Below are 24032 nucleotides of genomic sequence, written 5' to 3' on the forward strand. Positions count from 1 at the left end.
GCTTTGCCGCCACTCACAGAGAGGGTGATTTATTACAGAGGGAGTATCTGTGTTCTGCAGTCAGTTCGTATTACTGATACCTCCGTGCTGAGCCCTATCTACTAAATGCCGCATTCATTTAATATTTAATTGCCTCTTACATTCCCCTGGAAAAAATAACAGGAAATGCGTTTACTGAAGAACGTCCTTACACACAGTCTTCCAACCTCCTAGAATCTATGGCCGTTACCAGGAAAGGCAGACGCCATATAGAGAGTCAAAATAGAGCCTGGTCCGTAGAGTAAAGCACAAATTCCCCAGAAAATTGCTCTTTGAATAAGTTTCCATGACATTCTCGTCAATAGTCTTGACAGATAAAATGTTTCTTTCACCGGCCAGGAAAAACATACCTGCTTATCGTGCTTACATACTGAGAACTTTTTTTTCGACATTTTCCATGCCAGTTGGAGAAAGGTACACAAATATGAAAATTAGTGACAAAAATATAGATATATTTTTAAAAAAAACTTCTGTACTGTTTACTTTCACATGCATATATACTGCATATGTATATTTATATATACAGTGCCTTGAAGAGCTTTTTTCACGTTATATCCCCAAACTTGAGTTTATTTGTATTTTACGTGATATACCAACACAAAGTGGTAAGTATTTGTGAAGTGTACAGGAAATAATACATGGGTTTTCTAAATATTTTAAAAATAGAACTCTGAAAATTGCGAACTGCATTTGTTTTTTCAGCCCCCTGAGTCAATATTTTGTAGGACCACCTTTCCCTGCGACTACTGCTACAAGTCTTTTGGGGTCTATCTCTACCAGCTTTGCATATCTGGAGGCTGAATTTTTAGCCCATTGTTCTTTGCACACTTGCTCTAGCTTCCCTGTCCCTGCTGAAGAGAAGCATCCCCACAGCATGATGCTGACACCACCATGTTTGACAGTGGGGATCGTGTTTTCAGTGTGATGTACACTGTAAGTTTACCACCACACATAGCGTTTTGCATTTAGCCCAGAAAGGTCTAATTTTGTCTCACCTGACCAGAGCACCTTTTTCCACATGATCGCTGTGTACCATACATGGATTTTGGCAATCTGCAAACAGGACTTTTTAGGGCTTGCTTTCAAAAATGTCTTCTTGCCACTCTTCCATAAAGCCCTGATTTGTGGAGTATCCAATTAATAGTTGTCCTGTGGACTGATTCTCCCACTTGAGCTGTGGACTAATATGACCCCTCCAGAGTGACCATTGGCCTCTTGGCTGCTTCTATCATTAGTGTTCTTCTTACTTGGGATGTTAGCTTAGGTGAATGTCAATGTCTTAGTTGGATTGCAGTTGTGCCATACTCCTTACATTTTTGGATGATGGATTGGACAGTTCTTCATGAAATGTTCAGAGCTTGGGATATTTTTTATAACCTTACCCTGCTTTAATCTCTTCCACAACTTTATCCCTTACCTGTCTGGTGTATTCCTTAGTTTTCAAGATGCGGTTGGATCCCTAATGTTCTCAAACAAACTTCAGAGGCCTTCATAGAACAACTGTAGTTATACTGAGAATAAATCAAACACAGGTGGACTCAATTTTCTAGTTAAGTGACTTCTTGAGGCAATTGGTCATTCAGGATTTTATTTAAGGGCATCAGACTAGATGGGGCTGAATACAAATGCATGACCCAATTTTCAGATTTTTACTTCTGATCAAAATTTTCAGCCGTTCTTGAAATATTAGCTATCATTTTTTGTTTACAGCTCATTGCAGGGGCGAACCTACCGCCTGTGCAGCCCGTGCATTGCACGGGGGCCGGGGGAGAGGGGCCCCCTCCAGCCTCCAGCACCGCATGACTAGTTATTCAAATTAGCCATGTGGATTGCTAGGCGCAAGGAGGAGAGGAGCCAGCCCTGAGGTGAGATGATATCAGCGTTAGTCATGCTGTGCTGCGCTTCTGCTGTGGGGGAGGAGAGGAGGAGACAGACTGTCTCACTCACTGTGCCTGTGGCGCCGGCCGGACGGAGGCTGCAGCCGCAGGTCAGTCAATTACTTGTGTGTGTGTCTGTGTGTGTATGTATGTGTGTATGTCTGTGTGTATGTGTGTATGTCTGTGTGTGTATTTATGTGTATGTATGTGTGTATGTCTGTATGTGTGTATGTGTATGTTTGTGTATGTGTGTGTATGTCTGTATCTTTGTGTGTGTATGTATGTGTGTGTATGTATGTGTGTATGTATGTGTGTATGTATGTATGTCTGTGTGTATGTATGTGTGTATGTCTGTGTGTGTATGTCTGTGTGTATGTGTGTATGTATGTGTGTGTCTGTGTGTATGTATGTCTGTATATGTTTGTGTATGTGTGTATGTATGTGTGTATGTGTGTATGTCTGTGTGTATGTATGTCTGTATGTGTGTATGTCTGTGTGTGTATGTATGTGTGTATGTATGTATATGTGTGTGTGTGTGTGCATGTGTGTATGTATGTCTGTGTGTGTATGTATGTGTGTATGTATGTGTGTGTGGCTGTGTGTATGTGTATGTATGTGTGTATGCATGTCTGTGTGTGTCTGTGTGTATGTATGTGTGTATGTCTGAGTGTGTATTTGTGTGTGTATGTATGTGTTGATATCTGTGTCTGTGTGTATGTATGTATGTATGTACGTATGTGTGTGTGTCTGTGTGTATGTGTGTGTATGTCTGTGTGTGTGTATGTGTGTGTATGTGTATGTATGTCTGTATGTCTGTGTGTATGTGTGTGTATGTGTGTGTGTAGGTGGAGCCTGGCCCTGGAGGAGACGCAGACATGAGGAGAAGACTGTGATAAGGAGAGAAGGCCATGATGCCCAGGGTGTTGGGAGAAGGCCATGAGGGGTAATGGGAGAAGGCCATCAGGGGTGATGGAAAGAAGGCATTGATGGGATCATGGGAGTGATGGAGAGAAGGGAGTGATGGGGAGAAGGCAATGATGGGAGTGATGGAGAGAAGGGAGTGATGGGGAGAAGGCAATGATGGGAGTGATGGGGTGATGGAGCAGGCAATGATGGGGAGAAGGCAATGATGGGAGTGATGGGGTGATGGAGCAGGCAATGATGGTGGTGATGGAGCAGGCAATGATGGAAGTGATGGAAGAAGGCAATGATAGGAGTGATGGGGTTATGGAGCAGGCAATGATGGAAGTGATGGAGAGAAGGCAGTGATGGGATGATGGAGAAGGCAATGATGGGAGTGATGGGGAGAAGGCAATGATGGGGGTGATGGAGAGGGCAATGATGGGGTGTTGGGGGAAAAAGAAATGATGATGGGGTGGTGGGGGAGAATGCACTGGTGGTGGTGGAAAGGGCAATAATGGGGGTGGTGGAGGAGGAGGAAATGATGGAGGTGGTGGAATGGGCAATGATGGGAGTGGTGGGGGAGAAAGCAAAGATAGTGGTGGGGTAGAAGAAAATTATGGAGGTGGTGAAGAGGGCAATGATGGGGTGGGGGAGAGGACAATAATGGGATGCGAGGGGAGGAGGACAATGAGGGGTGTGGGGGATTGGGATGTTAGGAAGGGTGACTTATAATGGCCTTAGGAACAGGGGGAGGTGGAGGAGGACGTTATCGCTTATTATGTCTAACACAGTCCCTTAGTATATAGTGTACTCACTATGTCTAACACAGTCCCTTAGTATATAGTGGACTCACTAATTCTGTATAACACCACCCTTAGTTACATAGTTTCCTCTTTTATTATGTATAACACGTCCCTTATTACATAGCATCCTCTCTAGTTATATATGGTGCCGTCCCTTATAATATAGCTTCCTCTGCTGTTATGTATAGTGCTGTCTCTTACATAGTGTATCCTTGTTAATTTTGTTATTTACAGTGCCCTCTTTTATTACATAGTCCCCTCTCTTGTTAGATATAAAATGACTGCTGATGGAGCAGCCGGTGACCAAACTACCAGTCCATCAGCTCCTCCATTAGAAAGGAAGCTTTCCCATGCTCCATCAGTCATCATTGCATTATACAGCTAACAAGACAGGATGGTATGTAATAAAAAACAGGGCTCTATATAATTCAATATGTAAGGGACGGTACTGTACATAAGAGAGGGCACTGTGTAAGGGACAGCAATATACACAATAAAGGAGACTATGTAATATATACACATGTATGTGTGTGTAGCTATATAATATCAATATCTAATATATAAAGCTCAAAGTGTTTATGTATGTATGTATGTGTGTGTGTGTGTGTGTGTGTGTGTGTGTGTGTGTGTGTGTGTGTGTGTGTGTGTGTGTGTGTGTATGTCCGGGATAGGCATTCACACCGTCGCAGCTACAGCCACAAAATTTGGCACAGTCACACGTCTGGACTCCGAGAGTGTCCTAAGCTATGTTGTGAGGCAAAATTTTAACCCCGCGCTTTCCAATTCACCAAACAATTTTGCCCCTATCTACATACTGGGGAAAAAGTGTGTGCACGTCAAGCCCCGACCCTCATTATGATGTCATAATGCCCCTATCTACATACTGGGGAAACAGTGTGCGTATCAAGCCCCGCCCCTCATGATGTCACAATGGTTGCCATGGCGACGCTGATGTTATCAAGCCCCACCGCTCATTATAATGTCATAATGGTTGACTATGGGATGGAGGATGTGTGATGGGTATATGGGCACTGGACTGTGGGATGGAGGATATGTATGACGGGTATATGGGCACGGGACTATGGGATGGAGGATATGTATGATGGGTATATGAGCATGGGACTATGGGATGGAGGATGTGTATGATGGGTATATGGGCACGGGACTAAAGGATGGAGGATATGTATGATGGGTATATGGGCACTGGACTATGGGATGGAGGATATGTATGATGGGTATATGAGCATGGGACTATGGGATGGAGAATATGTATGATGGGTATATGGGCATGGGACTATGAGATGAAGGATGTGTGATGGATATATGGGCACTCGACTATGGGATGGCGAATATGTATGATGGGTATATGGGCATGGGACTATGGGATGGAGAATATGTATGATGGGTATATGGGCACTGGACTATGGGATGGAGGATGTGTGATGGGTATATGGGCACTCGACTATGGGATGGAGGATATGTATGATGGGTATATGGGCACGGGCCTATGGGATGGAGGATAATTATAATTTGCTATAACTAACCACAGTTAGTTACTATGCCCGGGCAGCGCCGGGCTCTTCAGCTAGTATATATATATATATATATATATATACACATGTAGCTTTGATGCCATAAAAGGAGCGGGGCCCAGACATTTCTTACACAGGAGCCCCAAGCTGTCAGTGTCCGCCCCTGGCTCGTTGCCTTGGAGACCGACCACTGCTGCTAGAAAGTAGAATACACACATTGATTATACGTTCCTTTAATGTAATGAGTTAATGAGTTTATGTATAATTAAACGTTTTAAAACATTTTAATAAACTTTGTTATTTTAGTCCCTCAATATTTTCACAACTTGTGACAATGTATCCAATCTAGACAATGCCTTTCTAGTTTATTCATTATCAGTACATATTTCTCTACCCTGCTGCATATTCTATGTTACCAAGCAGTTAAATTAGCCTCCACTAGAGGGAATTTTACTTTTAGTAACAAACCATCAGCTGTGAGAAGTTAGAAAGTTGCTCAACTGGGTAACGCTTTTTAAAGAGAATCTGTCAGCAGGTTTTTGCTATGAAATCTAAGCAGCATGATGTAGGGGCACAGACCCTGATTCCAGTGATGAATCACTTACTGGTCTGTATGCTGCTGCTTCAATACAATCAGTGTTTTATCAGCAGGAGATTATCACTCCTGGACTCGATATCTTGTGACTCATAGAATCATAGAATAGTAAAGTTGGAAGGGACCTCTAGGGTCATTGGGTCCAAACTCGTGCTCAAAGCAGGATTCACTAAATCATCTCAGGCAGATGTCTGTCCAGCCTCTGTTTGAAGACTTCCATTGAAGGAGAACACGCCACCTAATTCTCCTGCTCTGTGTAACCCCGCCCACACCTCTGAATAGCAGCTTTCTGTGAATGTACAGAGTATACAGAAATCTGCAGAGGTGAGGGCGCCCACTAAGTGACACATCCCTATCTAATGTCTAATTGAAATATATATATATATATATGTATATACCGAACAAAAAAATGAACGCAACTCTTTTGTTTATATATATATATATATATATATATATATATTTATAGTTGATACCAAGAAGTTCTATTTTGGTCTCATCTGACCACATATCCTTCTCCTATTTCTCCTCTGCATCATCCAGATGGTCATAGGTGAACTTAAAGCCAGCCTGGACATGTGCTGGTGTGAGCAGGGGGACCTTGCGTGCTGATTTTAATCCATGACGGCGTAGTGTAATACTAATAATGTTTGAGACTGTGGTCCCAGCTCTCTTCAGGTCATTGACCAGGTCCTCCCATGTAGTTCTTGGCTGATTCCTGACCTTACTCAGAATCATCTTTACACCATGAGGCAAAATCTTACATGGTGCCCCAGACCGAGGAAGATTGACATCTTCATCTTGTGTTTCTTCCATTTTCTAATAATTGTGGCAGCAGTTGCTGCCTTCTCACCAAGCTGCTTTCCTTTTGTCCTGCAGCCCATCCCAGCCTTGTGCACGTCTGCAACTTCGTCCCTAGTGTCCTTAGACAGCTCTTTGGTCTTTGCTATGGTGGAGAGGTTGGAGTATGATTGATTGAGTGTGTGGACAGGTGTCTTTTATACAGGCAATGATTGCAAACAGATGCAATTAATATACAGTGGGTACAGAAAGTATTCAGACCCCTTTAAATTTTTCACTCTTTGTATCATTGCAGCCACTTGGTAAACTCAAAAAAATTCATTTTTTTCTCATTAATGTACACTCTGCACCCCATCTTGACTGAAAAAATAAAACAGAAACGTAGAAATGTTTGCAAATTTATTAAAAAAGAAAAACTGAAATCTCACATGGTCATAAGTATTCAGACCCTTTGCTCAGTATTGAGTAGAAGCACACTTTTGAGCTACTACAGCCATGAGCCTTCTTGGGAATGGTGCAACAAGTTTTTCACACCTTGATCCTCTGCCATTCTTCCTTGCAGATCCTCTCCAGTTCCATCAGGTTGGATGGTGAACATTGGTGGACAGCCATTTTCAGGTCTCTCCAGAGATGCTCAATTGGGTTTAGGTCAGGGCTCTGGCTGGGCCAGTCAAGAATGGTCACAGAGTTTTTCTGAAGCCACTCCTTTGTTATTTTAGCTGTGTTTTTAGAGTCATTGTCTTGTTGGAAGGCGAACTTTCGGCCAAGTCTGAGGTCCAGAGCACTCTGGAAGAGGTTTTCATCCAGGATCTCTCTGTACTTGGCTGCATTCATGTTTCCTTCAATTGCAATCAGTCGTCCTGTCCCTGCAGCTGAAAAACACCCCCATAGCATGATGCTGCTGCCACCATGTTTCACTGTTGGGATTATATTGGGCAGGTGATGAGCACTGCCTGGTTTTCTCCACACATACCACTTGGAATTATCACCAAAAAGTTCTGTTTTGGTCTCATCAGACCAGAGAATCTTATTTCTCATAGTCTGGGAGTCCTTCATGTGTTTTTTGGCAAACTCTATGCGGGCTTTCATAAGTCTTGCACTGAGGAGAGGCTTCTGTCAGGCCACTCTGCCATAAAGGCCTGACTGGTGGAGGACTGCAGTGATAGTTAACTTTGTGGAACTTTCTCCGAACTCCCTACTGCATCTGTGGAGCTCAGCCACAGTGATCTTGGGGTTCTTCTTTACCTCTCTCACCAAGGCTCTTCTCCCACGATTGGTCAGTTTGGCTGGACAGCCAGGTCTAGGAAGACTTCTGGTGGTCCCAAACTTCTGCAAATTAAGGATTATGGAGGTCACTGTGCTCTTAGGAACCTTGAGTACTGCAGAAATTCTTTTGTAACCTTGGGCAGATCTGTGCCTTACCACAATTCTGTCTCTGAGCTCCTTGGCCAGTTCCTTTGACCTCATGATTCTCATTTGGTCTGACATGCACTGTGAGCTGTGAGGTCTTATATAGACAGGTGTGCCTTTACAAATCAAGTCCTAGCAGTTTAATAAAACACAGCTGGACTCCAATGAAGGAGTAGAACCATCTCAAGGAGGATCACAAGGAAATGGACAGCATGCAACTTAAATATGAGTGTCTGAGCAAAGGGTCTGAATACTTATGACCATGTGATATTTCAGTTTTTCTTTTTTAGTAAATTTGCAAAGACTTCTACATTTCAGTTTTTTTCAGTCAACACACCTTAACAGTAGCAACTATTCTTGTACCTCCCATAGAAGTAAACAGAGAGAGCCACCATGAGATGGGGCTATGGGTCCGCCATACTCAAATTTGTTTTTGGTCAGTTAGGTGGATCTGAAATGTGAGTACCCCTTTAAACTAGTGCTCCCCTCATGGGTCATGTCTTATTGCGCCCTTATTTGAGACAATTGAAGTCACATCTGTGGGGGGTTTTCTGGTTGTTTCTGGCATCATTGCAGAAAAGGATAATCCTAAAATCATGTCCTGTCCTATTATACAATATAACATGTTTCTCATTCTAGGACTTTTTCTGCAGAAATCACAAAATTGCTACATTTGCTGCTGAACAAACACAGGATTTTAAATGTTTTATCTTGTTTAGTGCTCAAATACAATAAATAGTTACATAGTTCACAGAATGTCCAGAACTGAAGATCGGAAACTATGCCGAGAATTCAGTCAATATTCATAAACTGGCAAATTTCCAGAACTAAACATTTCAGTGGACACAGTCAGGGTCTCTCCAAGAGATACGTGAAATGTCAGCTATTGCTCACTCTATAGCTGTGTCCAATCTGTGCAAATGTCCCATCAATTAACATTGTACACTTTTGCAACTACTATTTATTGCATAGCTGCTTGTAAAATTAAATCTCAAGGGAACTTTTTTGATTTTAAAAAAAATCTCTACCTGCAAATGTATGTAGACAGCTCTTATGCAAATCTATGCGTCTCCATGGTTACAGACTACAAACTAACTGTCTGTAGTCTGATCCTGAAGTCATGCTGTTACTCACCTCTTCATCTCTAAGCCCAGTCCTGGAAGGCCAGGTCCATTGCTGTGATGTAAACCTCCAGTTCATTAATCCTGGCTTAAGATTCAGGACTCCATCTAATTTCATGTAGCTAGCGTCTACACCGTTATATGGAGTTCATCACTGTAACAGAATGGGTGGTGGAACCACTGTGCCATGATCCGAGGAAAGCCTGGAGGTCCGTGATTAGGTTCCTCACCAAGTCTGACCTCATATGCACAGCAGCAGACGATACCGCAATCCGAGGACAAACAAGGGGGGTGGAACCAGGTGCTACACTAGGACTGACCTCGGGTAGATTGCAGGGACAGGAGGTAGGAACAGCCAGAGATAGCAGACTTTGCAAGCACGGGCCGATACGACTGAAAGACAGGCAGGTGGGCACAACTGATACACAGACATGACTGAAAGGCAGGTGGGCACAGCTGATAGAAAGACAGATGGGCACGGCTGATATACAGGCATGCTGGCATGGTTGATAGGCAGGCGGGCGTGGCTGACAGACAGGCAGGCAGGGCTGATAGACAAGCAGGTATACAGGAAAACGAGCACTGAGACCTGAGAACTAACAAGACAGTTATGAACAAACTTACAACATTGCACAGGCACCTCCCATCAGGTGGAGGTGCCTTACATAATGAATGTCACCCAGGTACTGGCTGCATGCTGTCTCTTTAAGAAGACAGGGCCGTGTACACGCCTTAAGCACAGAGCCCGGGGATCTACTCCCCAGGCGTTAGCAGCTGGAGAAAGAAAAAAGTGTGGGACAGGGACCGCGACGGTGAGCGAGTCATTGTCTCTACCTGAGGAGAGAGGCAGAAGTCAGAGACGCCGACGCTATAATCACCATACTTTTGTTGTGGTGCCTCTGTGATATTAGACTTAGCTGCAAACACAGCACTGCAATGTCAAAAGTCAACTCTTCTATATAACTGTGGACATCTGAATATTAGACTTGGCTGCAAACACAGCTCTTCTACATCGCTGATTCAACTCTTCTATATCTCTGTGGTAGCTCTGTAATATTGAACTTGCTGAAAACTCAGCTCTACATTACTGAGTAAACTGGCTATATCTTTTTTGAACTTCCTGTGCAGCTGAGCTATACTACATCAATTCCTCACTCCTGCTCCTCTGTGAATTTCAGCTTTCTTTGTCTGTTGCTGTTGCTCTGCTTTATCGGTTCCTGTGGTTCCTGTTCTGCTGCTGCACTACCACAACAACTTCCATTGTTCCCACTGGATCACGCACCCTGCTGCACTAATGCCATCTGGTGCTGCTACAGATCCAACCTTTACCAGTACATTTCTGAGTTTTTTGTGGATTAGTGAGCTTGGATTAGTATTAATTGCAAGTTATTAGTGTACACAGCTGCTATGCAGATGTATGTGTTTCCATGGTTACAGACTACAAATAAGCCCTGTGTGTAGTCTGATACTGCAATCATTTGTTCTCCGAAAGTGGGTAAAAGTGGTAGATCATGATGTACTGATGAACCTGTTGGTAAGTGTTCATAGAGATAAGAAGATGAGAGGGGTAGCACATGCATGAAGAAGTTACGAATCCATCCAGGTGTGTTTTTACACTTCTTTGCAAATTGTTTTCATCATATACATAGGAAAATGTAAATAAATTGCTATAACAAAACCCTATTTTATCTGTATTATTATTCATCTGTTTTTTCTTACTATGCCACATACAACCAAAGAAGAAGCCATGTTGGCAAGTCGTATCTGGATGGTGATGATTATTCTGCGGACGCTCATGTCAGATCTCAGAGAGCAGTTAAGTGTTTATGTAGCGTCGTGGTTCACTGGAAGGTAGAGCTGTTATTAGCTGAGAGATGAGCGTCATGACTGATTGTTGGACGGAGCCATGTCCTTGCCAAAACTACTGAAAGTATGAGAACAATGGGGCGATGACAAGAAAACGGTAAACAGTAAACTATTCTTCCGTGTGTCTCGTTGAGACAACCTGGGCACCTGGCATGCACAAACGTGGGATACAAAGAGGTTAACTTTACTAAAGTTGCCACCTAATTGTTCCCTAAAAGTTAAAAAACACTTTTTTAACCTGAAAAAATGCTCCTCACTAGAGAAAAGGGAACCCAAACTCGGAGTTAAAAGTTTCAGGTTCGTACTAGACAATTAGTATCCGGAGCTAAACGCCTAACACGGACTTCAACCGTAAGTCCATTGCAATGTTCAGAGTTCCGGGGGAAGGTAGAGAGAGAGAGATACAGTGCCTTGCGAAAGTATTCGGCCCTTTGGAACTTTTCAACCTTTTCCCACATATCATGCTTCAAACATAAAGATACCAAATGTAAATTTTTGGTGAAGAATCAACAACAAGTGGGACACAATTGTGAAGGTGAATGAAATTTATTGGTCATTTTAAATTTTTGTGGAAATTCAAAAACTGAAAAGTGGGGCGTGCAATATTATTCGGCCCCTTTAACTTAATACTTTGTTGCTCCACGTTTTGCTACAATTAAAGCTGCAAGTCACTTGAGGTATGTCTCTATCAGTGTTGTACATCGAGAGACTGAAATTCTTGCCCATTCTTGCTAGACTAAATGCTAAAACTGACTTGCCATTATGATTCTCCAGGTCATTACAAGTTCATAGACACCAAACATGTCTAGGTTCTTTTTTATCTCAGTGATGAAAAAAAAAATTCCATTTTGCGAAAAAAAAAATTGCGCCATTTTCCGAGACCCGTAGCGTCTCCATTTTTCATGATCTCGGGTCGGGTGAGAGGTTTTTTTTTGCCCACCGAGCTGACATTTTTAATGATACCACTTTTGTGCAGATACAATCTTTAGATCTCCCGTTATTGCATTCAAAAAAACGTAATTCTGGCATTTTGAATTTTTTTTCTTGTAACGTCATTTAGCGATCAGGTTAATCCTTTTTATTACTGATAGATCGGACGATTCTGAACACGGCGATACCAAATATGTGTGTCTTTTTTTATTATTTCTTTATTTTGAATGGGGCGAAAGGGGGGTGATTTCAACTTTTCTTTTTTTTTCATTTTTTTATATTTTGAAACACTTTTTTTTTCCTTTGGCATGCTTCAGTAATCTCCATAGGAGACTATAAGTTGGCACAGCTCAATCGGTTCTGCTACATAGAGGTGATGAGCAGATCGCCTCTATGTAGGAGAATTACTGACTTGCTATAAACGCCGACCACTGGGTGGCACTCATAGCAATTCCGCACTGACAACCATAGAGGTCTCCAGGAGACCTCGGGTTGTCATGCCGACACACCGGTGACCCGCGATCACGAGACGCGGGTCACCGGTGAGCACATTTCCAGCCCAATGGCCAGAAGCACCATTTAAGTGCCGCTGGCAGCGTTTGACAGCGGCATTTAACTAGTTAATAGCCGCGTGTGGATCGCAATTCCACCAGCGACTATTTTGGGCACATGTCAGCTGTTCAAAACAGCTGACATGTCACTTAAAAGATGTGGGCTCACCGCCGGAGCCGACATCAAAGGAAGGGAGTCCGACAACGGCGTTCTATTACGCCTGATGTCGATAAGGAGTTAATATATGTAATTAATATTAATTAATATATAATATTAACAAAGTATCTCACACAATCCTTATTGAAAAAATGACTAAGTATGGAATGGACAAGGCAACTGTTAGGTGGATTCATAACTGGCTTAGTGATCGGACCCAAAGAGTGGTCGTAAATGGCTGCACATCCAGTTGGAAGAATGTCTCAAGTGGGGTACCACAGGGCTCTGTCCTGGGCCCTGTATTGTTCAACATCTTTATCAACGATTTAGATGAAGGAATTGAGGGTAAACTGATTACATTTGCTGATGACACAAAGCTAGGAGGGATAGCTAATACTAGAGAAGAGAGAGAGGATTCAAAAAGATATTAATAAACTGGAGAAGTGGGCAGCAACTAACAGAATGGTTTTTAACAGGGAAAAATGCAAAGTACTACATCTGGGCAATAAAAATCAAAAAAGCATATACAGAATGGGAGGAATAGGGCTAAGCAACAGCACATGTGAAAAAGACTTGGGTATACTAATAGATCGCAGACTGAATATGAGTCAACAGTGTGATACAGCAGCAAAAAAGGCAAATGCAATTCTAGGATGTATTAACAGAAGCATACAGTCTAGATCACGTGAAGTCATTATTTCCCTCTACTCCTCTTTGGTCAGACCTCATCTGGAATACTGTGTTCAGTTTTGGGTGCCACATTTTAAAAAAGACATCAACAAACTGGAGCAAGTTCAGAAAAGAGCGACCAGAATGGTGACCGGTCTGCAAACCCTGTCTTATGAGGAAAGGTTGCAGGATTTGGGAATGTTTAGCTTGCAAAAAAGAAGACAGAGAGGAGACGTAATAGCTGTCTACAAATATCTAAAGGGCTGTCACATTGTAGAAGGATCATCTTTATTCTCATTTGCACAAGGAAAGACTAGAAGCAATGGGATGAAACTGAATGGGAGGAGACACAGATTAGATATTAGAAAAAACTTTTTGACAGAGTGATCAATGAGTGGAACAGGCTGCCACGAGAAGTGGTGAGTTCTCCTTCAATAGAAGTCTTCAAACAGAAGCTGGACAGACATCTGTCTGGGATGATTTAGCGAATCCTGCTTTGAGCAGGGGGTTGGACCAGATGGCCCAGGAGGTCCCTTCCAACTCTACGATTCTATGATTCTATTATTAATATTGAGCAGAATTAATTTTAGCCTATTGGTTCGGCCCTCGACAACAGTCAGGATCTCTCATGTGGTCCATTGGTAAAATTAATTGCCCACTCCTGCTGTAGAGTATCTAAAATATTATACCAAGTCAGATGTCAAAAGATGCAGGGCCATAATGCTACTTAAAGGGGTTGGTCAGGGTTGAGATGAAAGCCTGCAGTCACTCTATGCACTGCACGATGTGAGGATTCAGAAGTCCACATAGAGTGACTGCAGACTTTCATCTCAAATCTGGACAACCCCTTTAAATAAAAGTATCATATGGTTCCTTAAGAATACTACCCCATAGTGGCAAATAATAAACAGTGCACGTTACACTATCACACAGTACCTACATAAGAGCACCATACCATGCACACACATAGCAGTGGCAATTATGATCTACAGGGGTCATCTAATTCTACCAGTATATGTCTAAAATAATATAGTTGATGCTATGAAAAAAGATGTAGGGCCCTAATATTTACCAAATAATAGTGTCATACAGTGCACACATACAACTAATATAGTGCCTACAAAGTGGCACCAAACTATGAACACAAAAAAATTCTATAAAGTACTCTAATGAAACCTATATCTAAAATAATGAAGTCAGTGATTTAATCTGTGTCCAAGTGTTTTGCACAAATTTTGCATCATTTTGCAAAAATTGCAAGAAAGATTGAAGACAAAAACAAGAGAATTTTCAATTTTGCATAAAATTCGTCATCCGCGTACACCATTTGGAAGAATTTGGTGCAAAAAATATCAATAATGAATACCAAAAAAATAAGAAAAATCTAAAAATAAAGTATAAATCATGAACAGTGTTTAAAATATTACTGTCAAATATCTGCATCAGAGATAAAGTTTAGAACCGAAACACTGGACTGGTGACAACTTGGTGGAGGTAACTGACCTCATTTTCCACCCTACAATTCAGACCTGATGAGTTGTACTTCTAGATTTATCCCTCACTGTTGCGTTATACTGCTATATGTCGCCATGCTTCCTTCCATTTGTAGAAGCGTGTATATATAAGACAGGTGAATGCCTTATCAATATTTACTCTGTAATCGCATTAATCCTCAATGTCATCATAAATCTTATGTTAAGAGACGAGCGGCCGCGTTACTTTCTGCCATGCAAACCAAGGAACTTCCATTTCCAAGTGTGGCTTAGACCCTGTTTACCTAAATGTGTTTACTGTTGACCCAAGCAGACGGCAAAGCCAATTTTCCAATTGAATTTATTCACTGTCAACAAGTATATGTTCTTATCTTAATCTTACCTACCCAAAACAGAGCAGGACTCAGAGCATTAACCCTCAACTGATGCAGAATCTCAATGTAAAGGATTATGCAAATAAAGTCCGTGGAGCCTCATTTAAGAGTCTTAAATATGGGACTAGCCAGATCTTCCTCCAGGGAAGGACCCAGCCAAGGGGTGGCTCCTTTCGGAAACCACCATTACCACCATATTAAGTGGCCCTTTAAGTCAATATCCAACTCTTTGCGAGTTTACAGATATGACAAGGGAAATACCAAGGCCAGGTATCCATCCACAGACAGCTATTTCGGGGTGTTGACTCTCATCAGTGTAGAGTAGGATTCTGGCTAGGTGGGAGCAATGCCTAGTAGACCAATATCACGAAACAATCACTGACCTCAGGGAGACCAGTCAAAGAAAACACTGCGGCAGCCGGAAAAGGCACTCAATCAGTGAAATCCTAGGTGCAATGATGAGGGGCAACACCCCGAAACAGCTGTCTGTGGATGGATACCTGGCCTTGGTATTTCCCTTGTCATATCTGTAAACTCGTAAAGAGCAGGATATTGACTTAAAGGGCCACTTAATATGGTGGTAATGGTGGTTTCCGAAAGGAGCCACCCCTTGGCTGGGTCCTTCTCTTGATGAAGATCTGGCTAGTCCTGTGTTTGAGACTCTTAAATGAGACTCCACGGACTTTATTTGCATATTCGTATTTCCCAGGGAGCATTGCACCTAGGATTTCACTGATTGAGCGCCTTTGCCGGCTGCCGCAGTGTTTTCTTTGACTGGTCTCCCTGAGGTCAGTGATTGTTTCATAATGTAAAGGATTAAGAAGAAGTTGGACTTCTGGAGAAACTTCTTCTTGAGAAACCATGCACATCGCCCAACCATTGCATAGGAGAGCCTATCCACTTTAAGGGTATGTTCACACTGCATGCTTTTCTGGTGTTTTTTTAAAACAGTTTCATTCTTTAAAACCCCAGAAACACTCAATAAAAAGTCTTCTTATGAATTTCTACGTAAAAATTACTTGTTGTTCATACGTTCAGGATTTTTAGCATCCTTTCAAAGCTTCAAGCTTGGAAGGAGGAAAGAAAATGAATTGCCACTTTTTTTTTAAATGGTTCTTGATGGAAAAAAGTTCTAAACTATGCACTGTCCAATCAAAAGGCTGTAAAAAAAGAATGCTTCTGGACAAAAAATTTTGCAAAAATGCTTGAAGAACTCTTCAAAACCTCGTCATGAAACGAAAACTGCTAGAAAAACTGTCTAAAAATAGTTTCCTGAAGAATTTTGCACAAGACTATTTACATCCATTCTGGCCCAGTACCTTAGATTCTGTACCCTCATGGTGTCCTGATCTACTTACATATTGCTTACTTTGTACTTAGCCAAAGTCATTGACTATGTTTCTATCAGTTTCCACCATTTCTGTTCCTCGACTTTTTTGCTTGCATTCTCCATTTCCTTATTTCTTTATATGGTCTTGTGCTGCCTTTTAGATTTTGTGCTTTTCCACTCCATCCCAGGCTAGTTTTCTTTTTTTGAGGATTTGGAAACCATGGAGCGACTGACATGTTCACAGCATAGAATGAAGGACATTGCCGTAGAAGCCGCCTCAGAAAAATGACCACCAGTGATTTTGGGAAATGGCTTCATTTGGATGCTGTGTGCACATACTCTTATTGTCTTATAGGGTCTTTTTGCTGAGTTTTTGGAGTGGAAACTGAATAAAAAAGTTTTTTTGGGGGAGTTTTGAGTTTTTGGGAAGGATTTATAGAGTTTCCTTTCAGTTTCTGCTCCAAAAACTCCAGAAACACTCAATGTGCACATACCTTATGAGTTACATTGGCTAAACCTGTTTTCAACAATCCCAGCAGACCATCTAGTTTTTAGGCTTGGCGCATGTTTGTGGGGCAAAAAAAATGCTGAACTTCAACTTATCTGATCCTGTCTTATCAAGGGAGATAAGTTACTGTCAAAGGTGTCTGGCAGCAATTCATTCCACTCTCTCTATTGAACAGACATGAATGCTAAGGCCTCTTTCACACATCAGGTTTTCGCCGTCAGGCGCGATCCGTCGCTTTTGACAGAAACCGGATCCGGCGAAATGCAATGCCGGATCCGGTTTCCCCCCCATTGACTTGCATTTGCGCCAGATCGCGCCGGATGGCCATGCGTTTAATCCGGTTTTCGCCGGATCCGGCAATGTGTCGCAATGTGTCGCGATCCGGCGTCTGGAAAAAACGTCTACTGTAACGTTTTTTGTCTCCGGCGAAAAAGCCGGACACGCCGGATCCGGCGCGTCCGGCTTTTTCACACAATGAAAGCCTATGAGCGCCGCAATGCGCCGGATCCGGCGAAAGCCGGATCCGGTGGCCGGATCCGGTTTTTTTGGTCTGAGCATGCTCAGTAGCTCTGCCCACAGGAGATATATAAAAGCAAGACAATGGGACCCTCAGCCACACCCAACATGCCACCCAAGACAGCAACCAGGCGCAGGAGAAGGCAGCAGACATCTGCAGCAGCTGCACCATCAGCACCACCCCAAATGGAGCAGCATGCTGAACGGGAGGGGAGTCCAGAAGCAGATGAGAGACGGTATTTATCATATCCCCCATTCCTCCAAACTAGGGCCATGGAATATCAAGATATTCATTGGCCCTTTGTTTCTCTTTATTCAACAGCCGCCAAAGAGATGCAGCAGCAGCAGCAGCAGAAATGGCATCACTGGCAGCAGCAATACCCACAGCCATGGAGTCTGGCCATCAACAGGACAGCACATCTTCTTCTGGGAGCCCTCCCTCGCATCGTCAGCGTTTGACGGTAAGTTTTTATTTCCAAAATCCATCATCTCTGTAATATATGTCTATTCATTGCCTTTTATTTCAAAACAGGAATCACAAGATGAAGAGGAGCTCCCAGAAGAAGAAGGAAGGGGTGGACAGACGCTTGGAGTGGGCTCACAATTCGTAAGTTTTTTGCATCAAACGCAGAAACACAACATCACACTACACACAACACATAGAAAACAATGTTCTGCAGACCACACACAGCAAACAAATGCCTACATCCAAACTCATAACATTTTTTGTTTTCTTCTCTAGTCTTCCCAATCTGGTGCTCGGCCAAGAGGTCCTCGCAGTGCCTCCCAGGGTCGTCGGCGACAGCAACGCAGCGGTCACCAGCGTGTAAGTATAAATATTTTTGCTTTGTTTTTTTGCACTTTTTATTTCATTTCTTTTGTGGAGGCTAATTATGTTATTTTTGTCTTTTTCTTTAACAGCCTTCACAGCGTGCTCCCGACTCTGACGGTGAGGATGGAGGGATTGATGTGGACCGCCTCATCGATCTCGTCAGAGAAAGGGAGCCGCTCTGGAATATGGCTGACCGCCGCCACGCTGACCTGATCATTACCCGACGACTCTGGGAGGAAATCTGTTCTCTCCTTGTGGGCCACTGGGAGGACCTCGAAGCTCGGGACCAGATTAAAGAGCGTAAGTATATACAGTAACGGTTGCTTGATGTAAACCAGTGTTTCCCGAACTCCAGTCCTCGTGGTCCCCACGGATCATGTGTTCAGGATTTCTATTTACTATTGAAATCCTGAAAACATGACCCCTGGGGACCATGAGGACTGGAGTTTGTGAAACACTGATGTTGTATACTAACCACTCCTTTCTCGTTTCAGGGAACAGAATTGTGAATCGGTGGCGGTCTGTGAGGGATCGTTTCAAGAAGGAGTTCAATAAAGAGATGCGGGCCCCGAGTGGATCTGGAGGACGCAGGAGCAAGTACAAGTACGCACAAGCCCTGTCGTTCCTCCGGGAAACAATGCTCACCAGAAGGTAAATATTACACACCACATGTGAAAAAGATGTAACTTTTTTTTTTCAGCCAGGGCCATACCATGTCAGTATTTTAATTGTTTTTTTTTCTCTTTATTCCACAGCACGGTGAGCAGCACTCGGGAGCCTGCACGATTGGACCCTTCTGAGGCGATCCCTGAGGAGACCGGCACCGAGGGACACTTCGACCGCCCCGGTACATCTGCACCTTCCCTGCCTTCCCACACATTCGACCCATCTGTCCCATCCACCAGCACAGGAGCATCGTGGCCGCCTACATTACATGAAGCTGCTGGTGAGGAGATCGCTTTCCCTTTACCCCACCCTTCTGCCCCTGCCGCCTCTAGTACACCTGCGGGTACTGGGCGGCAGCGGCAGAGGGGTCAGGAAAAGAGTTATGCGCAAGAGTTATTGCATCTGAATGCATCTTTCCAGAACTGTCTCAAAGTCTTGTCAGAGCAAATCTCCGCAGGCTTTCAGCAGATCAACTCCAGCATTCTGGAGGTGAAGACACTTCTGCAAACCATGCATTCAGAAGCAAGATCTTCGCCAAACCACACCTTTTTCAGGTCTGTTGTGGAGCGCATGGAAACGCTCTCTCCTGCCCAGCAGATGCATGTAATGCATTCGTGCCACGGTGCTCTACAGCAGGTTACCTCCCAACCTCCACCTCCCACCACTGTAGTTCCTCCACCTGCACCCCCTCCAGCCACTTTCCATCCTCCCCCTCCTATTACATCTGCACCCCCTCCAGCCACTTTTCATCCTCCCCCTCCTACTACATACCAGCAACCTGCCCAGTACCAGCAACCTCACCAGTACCAGCAACCTCCCCAGTACCAGTCATCTCCCCACTTCCAGCAACCTGCCCCGTACCAAACTCCTTCCCCGTACCAAACTCCTTCCCCGTACCAAACTCCTTCCCCATACAACTTTCCATCAACATCATCTGCTCCTACAGTCCCTGCCCAACCCTCCACTCCACCACCCACCACCTCTTCTGCTTCCCACATGTCCACCCATTCTGTAGTTTTTTCCACACCTTCACCTCTAACTGTTCCTTCCCCACCACGATCCCAGTCCTCTCTCCACACACCCAGTGTCGAAGTGTCCCGCAGCCCCTCCAGCAGTATTTCCACCCCACAATACACAGAATTGTAATGTGTGTTTTTTAATAAAAATGCCCATTGGGTTTAAAACCTTTATTAAAAAAGTTTTTTGCACTTTAAAAAATTTAAAAAAAAAAATTTTAAATAAAAGTTAAATTATCGTTTCACAATGGTTGTCTGTCTTTTCTTTCTGCGGCGAACTATGTTTTAAAAAAAGGTTAAATACAGGGTATTTCAAAGGTAAAAAGGTATTCAAAACCAGGTATATAACTGTGGGTAAATTTTAGCTTTTTGCCACAGTTGTGTTCCTGGTTGTGTTTGAAGCAAAGTATTTCACCTAAAAAGTTGTGTTTATTGTTGGTGATTTCCTAACAATGTACACAACTTTTGTTAAAAGGTGAAATACTTTGCATAAAACACAACCAGGTACACACCTGTGGCCTAAAGCTAAAAATAGTAAGACCATGACAAGATAGCCAACTTTGGTTGGCAAAGGTATATACTGTTGGTCCAGAAGGTACACAAGTTTGGTTAGGGCACAAATCTTTCACACTCTGTCATCCTGCCAGTGTACTCTGCCTTGAGGGGCCACAAGGGTCAATTTTAAAAACCGGATCCGGCGTAATCCGTCGAAAAAACGGATAGAAAAACGGATGAACCGGATGAGATGGATCCGGTTTTGTCTGTCAAGAACAAGACGGATCCGGCAGAAAACCGGATCCGGCACATCAGGTTTTACAAAACATTTGCCGGATCCGGCATTCCGGCACGACGCCGGATCGCGCCTGACGCCGAAAACCTGATGTGTGAAAGTAGCCAAAGCTGGAATGAGTGTGCACGTATATAGAGGGGGTTTGATAATAATTGCTGTCAGCCAAAAAATTAAACTAAAAGTTAGTAAAAATGGGTGGCCAACCTCAGCCTAGATAGAAGCTGTACGATTTAGAAGGTAACACCATTTGTGTGCATAATTGTCCAATAGTTTGCCACAACACGTGGACGTGGAATTACAGTCTAGTTCAACCTGACCCAACTAAAAGAGTATGAGACCTCCAGAGATAACAGCCACCACTTGCTTCACTACATGTTTATTTGGTTTCACCAACATTATCCAGGAAATTAGTAGCCAAGACCCAAATCAAAGTCATGGAAAACTTGTCTGATTGGTCTGGCAACATATAAGAGTGTTTCACCAATGACCTATCCATTTGCATAATGTAAATTATCTCTGTTTTGCTTGATTCTTTAATCCAGATTGTATATTTTCACTCCTTATTCTAGTTCTCTCAGAAGACAATGTGTCCTTCACCTTTTGCTAACATCAGTCAGCTTAGGTTTTCCATTTATGCTGCAGTATCCTTCAGGACCTATCCTGCCAAGGGTGTGGTTGTCCTCTCATGCCAAACCAACCTCAACCCAGCGGACCTATGTCAGGAGTAGGACAGTAACCTGTCAATGCAGATATATTTTAACGTTTTTAGTATTTTACAAAAATATGTTGGTAGAAATGCTTTTTTTATACCCCATCTTTGCCAATAATAAGACTCAGCAGCATTTACTTTCTACTGAGATCTTCCAGAACTCTGTCATGTTGTTTCTTCCTTGTTTTTTCGGGTTTGAGATGTACTTACTGACTGGAACACCGAAAATGTTTCGCTAACAAGCAGTTAGTCATTTTTATAATGACACGGTGGGAGAAGAACATAGATATTTCTCCTGGGGAGATTCAACATTGCAATTTGCAGCGCAAAGGTCAAGACAGTTTCTTCAGCCATTTATTCTACTGGGATAAGATTTTAGACATTTATAATGCATCTTCACAAAAGGTCCATGAGAGCCAAAGATTTTTATTTTTGTTTCCAAGACTGACAATTTTGCCCATTTTACCTATATAAAGACGTGAAGGTTGTCAGAATCCATCCTCCTCTTCTAGCATTGCTAATGTCGTACTTAAACATCCGGGAGGCTCCCAAAATGAAGATGAGACCTCCCAAGCTTCTGGTAGAGCTGACAAAGCCTCACAAAATTATTTGGAATACAGTGCCCTCTCAGATTTTACCATCTGTTACACACCTGTCTTAGTCTGGCAGGGCTCTACCTCCTTCCCTTATGGCTACTGCTCTCTGCTGTGCTCCACATAGGGTTTTACAAGTAGCTCAGCATGCGTCCATGACATCATCCTCCTAGGGCTTTTAAGGCCCATTTGGACACACCCTTGTGTCTGTACATTAAATGAGAACAGTGTCCTACATGTGTTGTGCTGGGCCCAAGGTCTATATCTCTTCTCCGATCTGAGCCTGGATAGAATTGCCTTAGAAGGTGAACTTAACAGCATCATGCTGAACCCCTGAATCCAAAGGCACATTCAGAATGCGGGAACATGGCTTGAATATTGCAAGGCCTGCCGGAAATGGGCATGGGCCTAGAAATAAAAATTCAGCGGCATGCTTCTTGCCAAGTACAGGTCTAACACTTTAGTAGTAGAATACATATTGAATAGAAGGTCGCCTCTAAGGACCAAGCCTGCAAGGTAAGTTGGATGCCATCCACAAGTTGCTTGGAAGCTCCAAGGGTATTGAAATTAATAAACTTTTATTTGGTTATGTTGAAAAACATCAAGTACAAGTTGTTACCACACCATTTTTTTTTATTTCTAGATATGCCGAGCTAAGGGAACCATGTAACACGTTCCCGGAAAACCTCTTTTTCACCATTTCCTTAGTTTCGAGTTATATTTCGACAAGACCTCAATTGATTTCCATGTGTTGGTGTACCAGTGCCAGTAACTTACCTTATCTAAATAAATAAGAACAAAAGTAAAAAGTCAAAGCCTTGGCAAAACAAGCAGCACAGGAAGGAAAGTTGGGCTGGCATCAAAGCTTCTAGGGGTTCTTCTTCAGAGAAGGAGCTGATTTGGCTCGCTCCCGAGCAGTTTCTAGAAATGTTTTTCAGTACTGTAAAAAAGAAATATAAATAAACACCAATTTATGTGGAATTGAATAGTTGGGAAAGAGGTCCCTTATACTGAAGCTTTCTGGGCTTTATAATGGTCACCCAATAGGTACATACACACAAGGAAAATAGGGCATGTGTTCAGAGAAACACAGCGCAAATGGCAAAAGCTGAAGAACTCATGGACACATCAAAGCTGTGTGCAAAGACCCTTGAAGAAGACACAGAGTTTTTCATGAGTCTGCATAAAGGACCCATAGGCATTCATGGCTGTTGCGTGGTGCCTCCATGAAGCACTGTTTTCTAGAGAAGTATCTCTAGGGTATGGCATGTGTTTAATCACAATGTTTTAGTATTCAAGAGAAAAAAAGTTCCAAATGCCTCCACGGAGGAACACTCAAAGGTGTAGTTGTAGTGATCATCAAATTGTTTGAAATTCGAGTTCACCAGCATTGCCAAATTTTGGAGGCAAGTTCTAATCATAGCCAATCAATTTGCTACAAATCAAATGTACTCTAAAGACTTAAATTGCCCAAAAATACAAGTACTGTATGTATGATTGAATTGCAGCAGCACTATAATTACAATGGCGTGCCTCACAAACACTGAAACACAGTGGCTCTCCTGCCTTACAGACACAGTGACTCACCAATCCCACACTCCCTATCTATTAAATTTTTTTTTCTCACACACTATTCCTATTCTCTGCTGTGTTATCACACATTATCTGTACAGTTTATTCAGTCTTTTTCTGTTTTTCTCTCCCTATCTCTTTGGCTAAGCTGTGGGCCATGACGTCCTCTCATTATCCAGTTTTACCACAATATAGCTGCTGCATTCTCTGCCTCTACTTTTATACAGGTCATGAAAGTCCCTTGACTTGCTTCTCTATACCAAGTGACATGATAGCTGTAAGGCACTATGAGGAAGGCTGCTTCAAGTCATGTGAACTTTCTCTGGATTTTGTTTTAAAATTTGCAAAATGGTCATTTAACACAATTAGAGTAAAGTGAATT

General features: G+C 42.8%; 1 long non-coding RNA gene across 2 annotated transcripts in view; it reads right to left on the reverse strand.

Annotated features, from left to right (window-relative positions):
• LOC141072855 (uncharacterized) overlaps window positions 1–24032 on the reverse strand; it is a 164405-nt gene that overhangs the window by 131345 nt on the left and 9028 nt on the right. For both annotated transcript variants that reach the window (XR_012226881.1, XR_012226880.1), the window contains exon 2: window positions 22856–23018. This is a non-coding gene — a long non-coding RNA (uncharacterized lncRNA). The remainder of the gene's footprint in view (window positions 1–22855; window positions 23019–24032) is intronic.

This window comes from Dendrobates tinctorius, unplaced genomic scaffold (assembly GCF_039654945.1).
Source record: "Dendrobates tinctorius isolate UK_male_01 unplaced genomic scaffold, ASM3965494v1 ptg000014l, whole genome shotgun sequence".
NCBI lineage: Eukaryota > Metazoa > Chordata > Amphibia > Anura > Dendrobatidae > Dendrobates > Dendrobates tinctorius.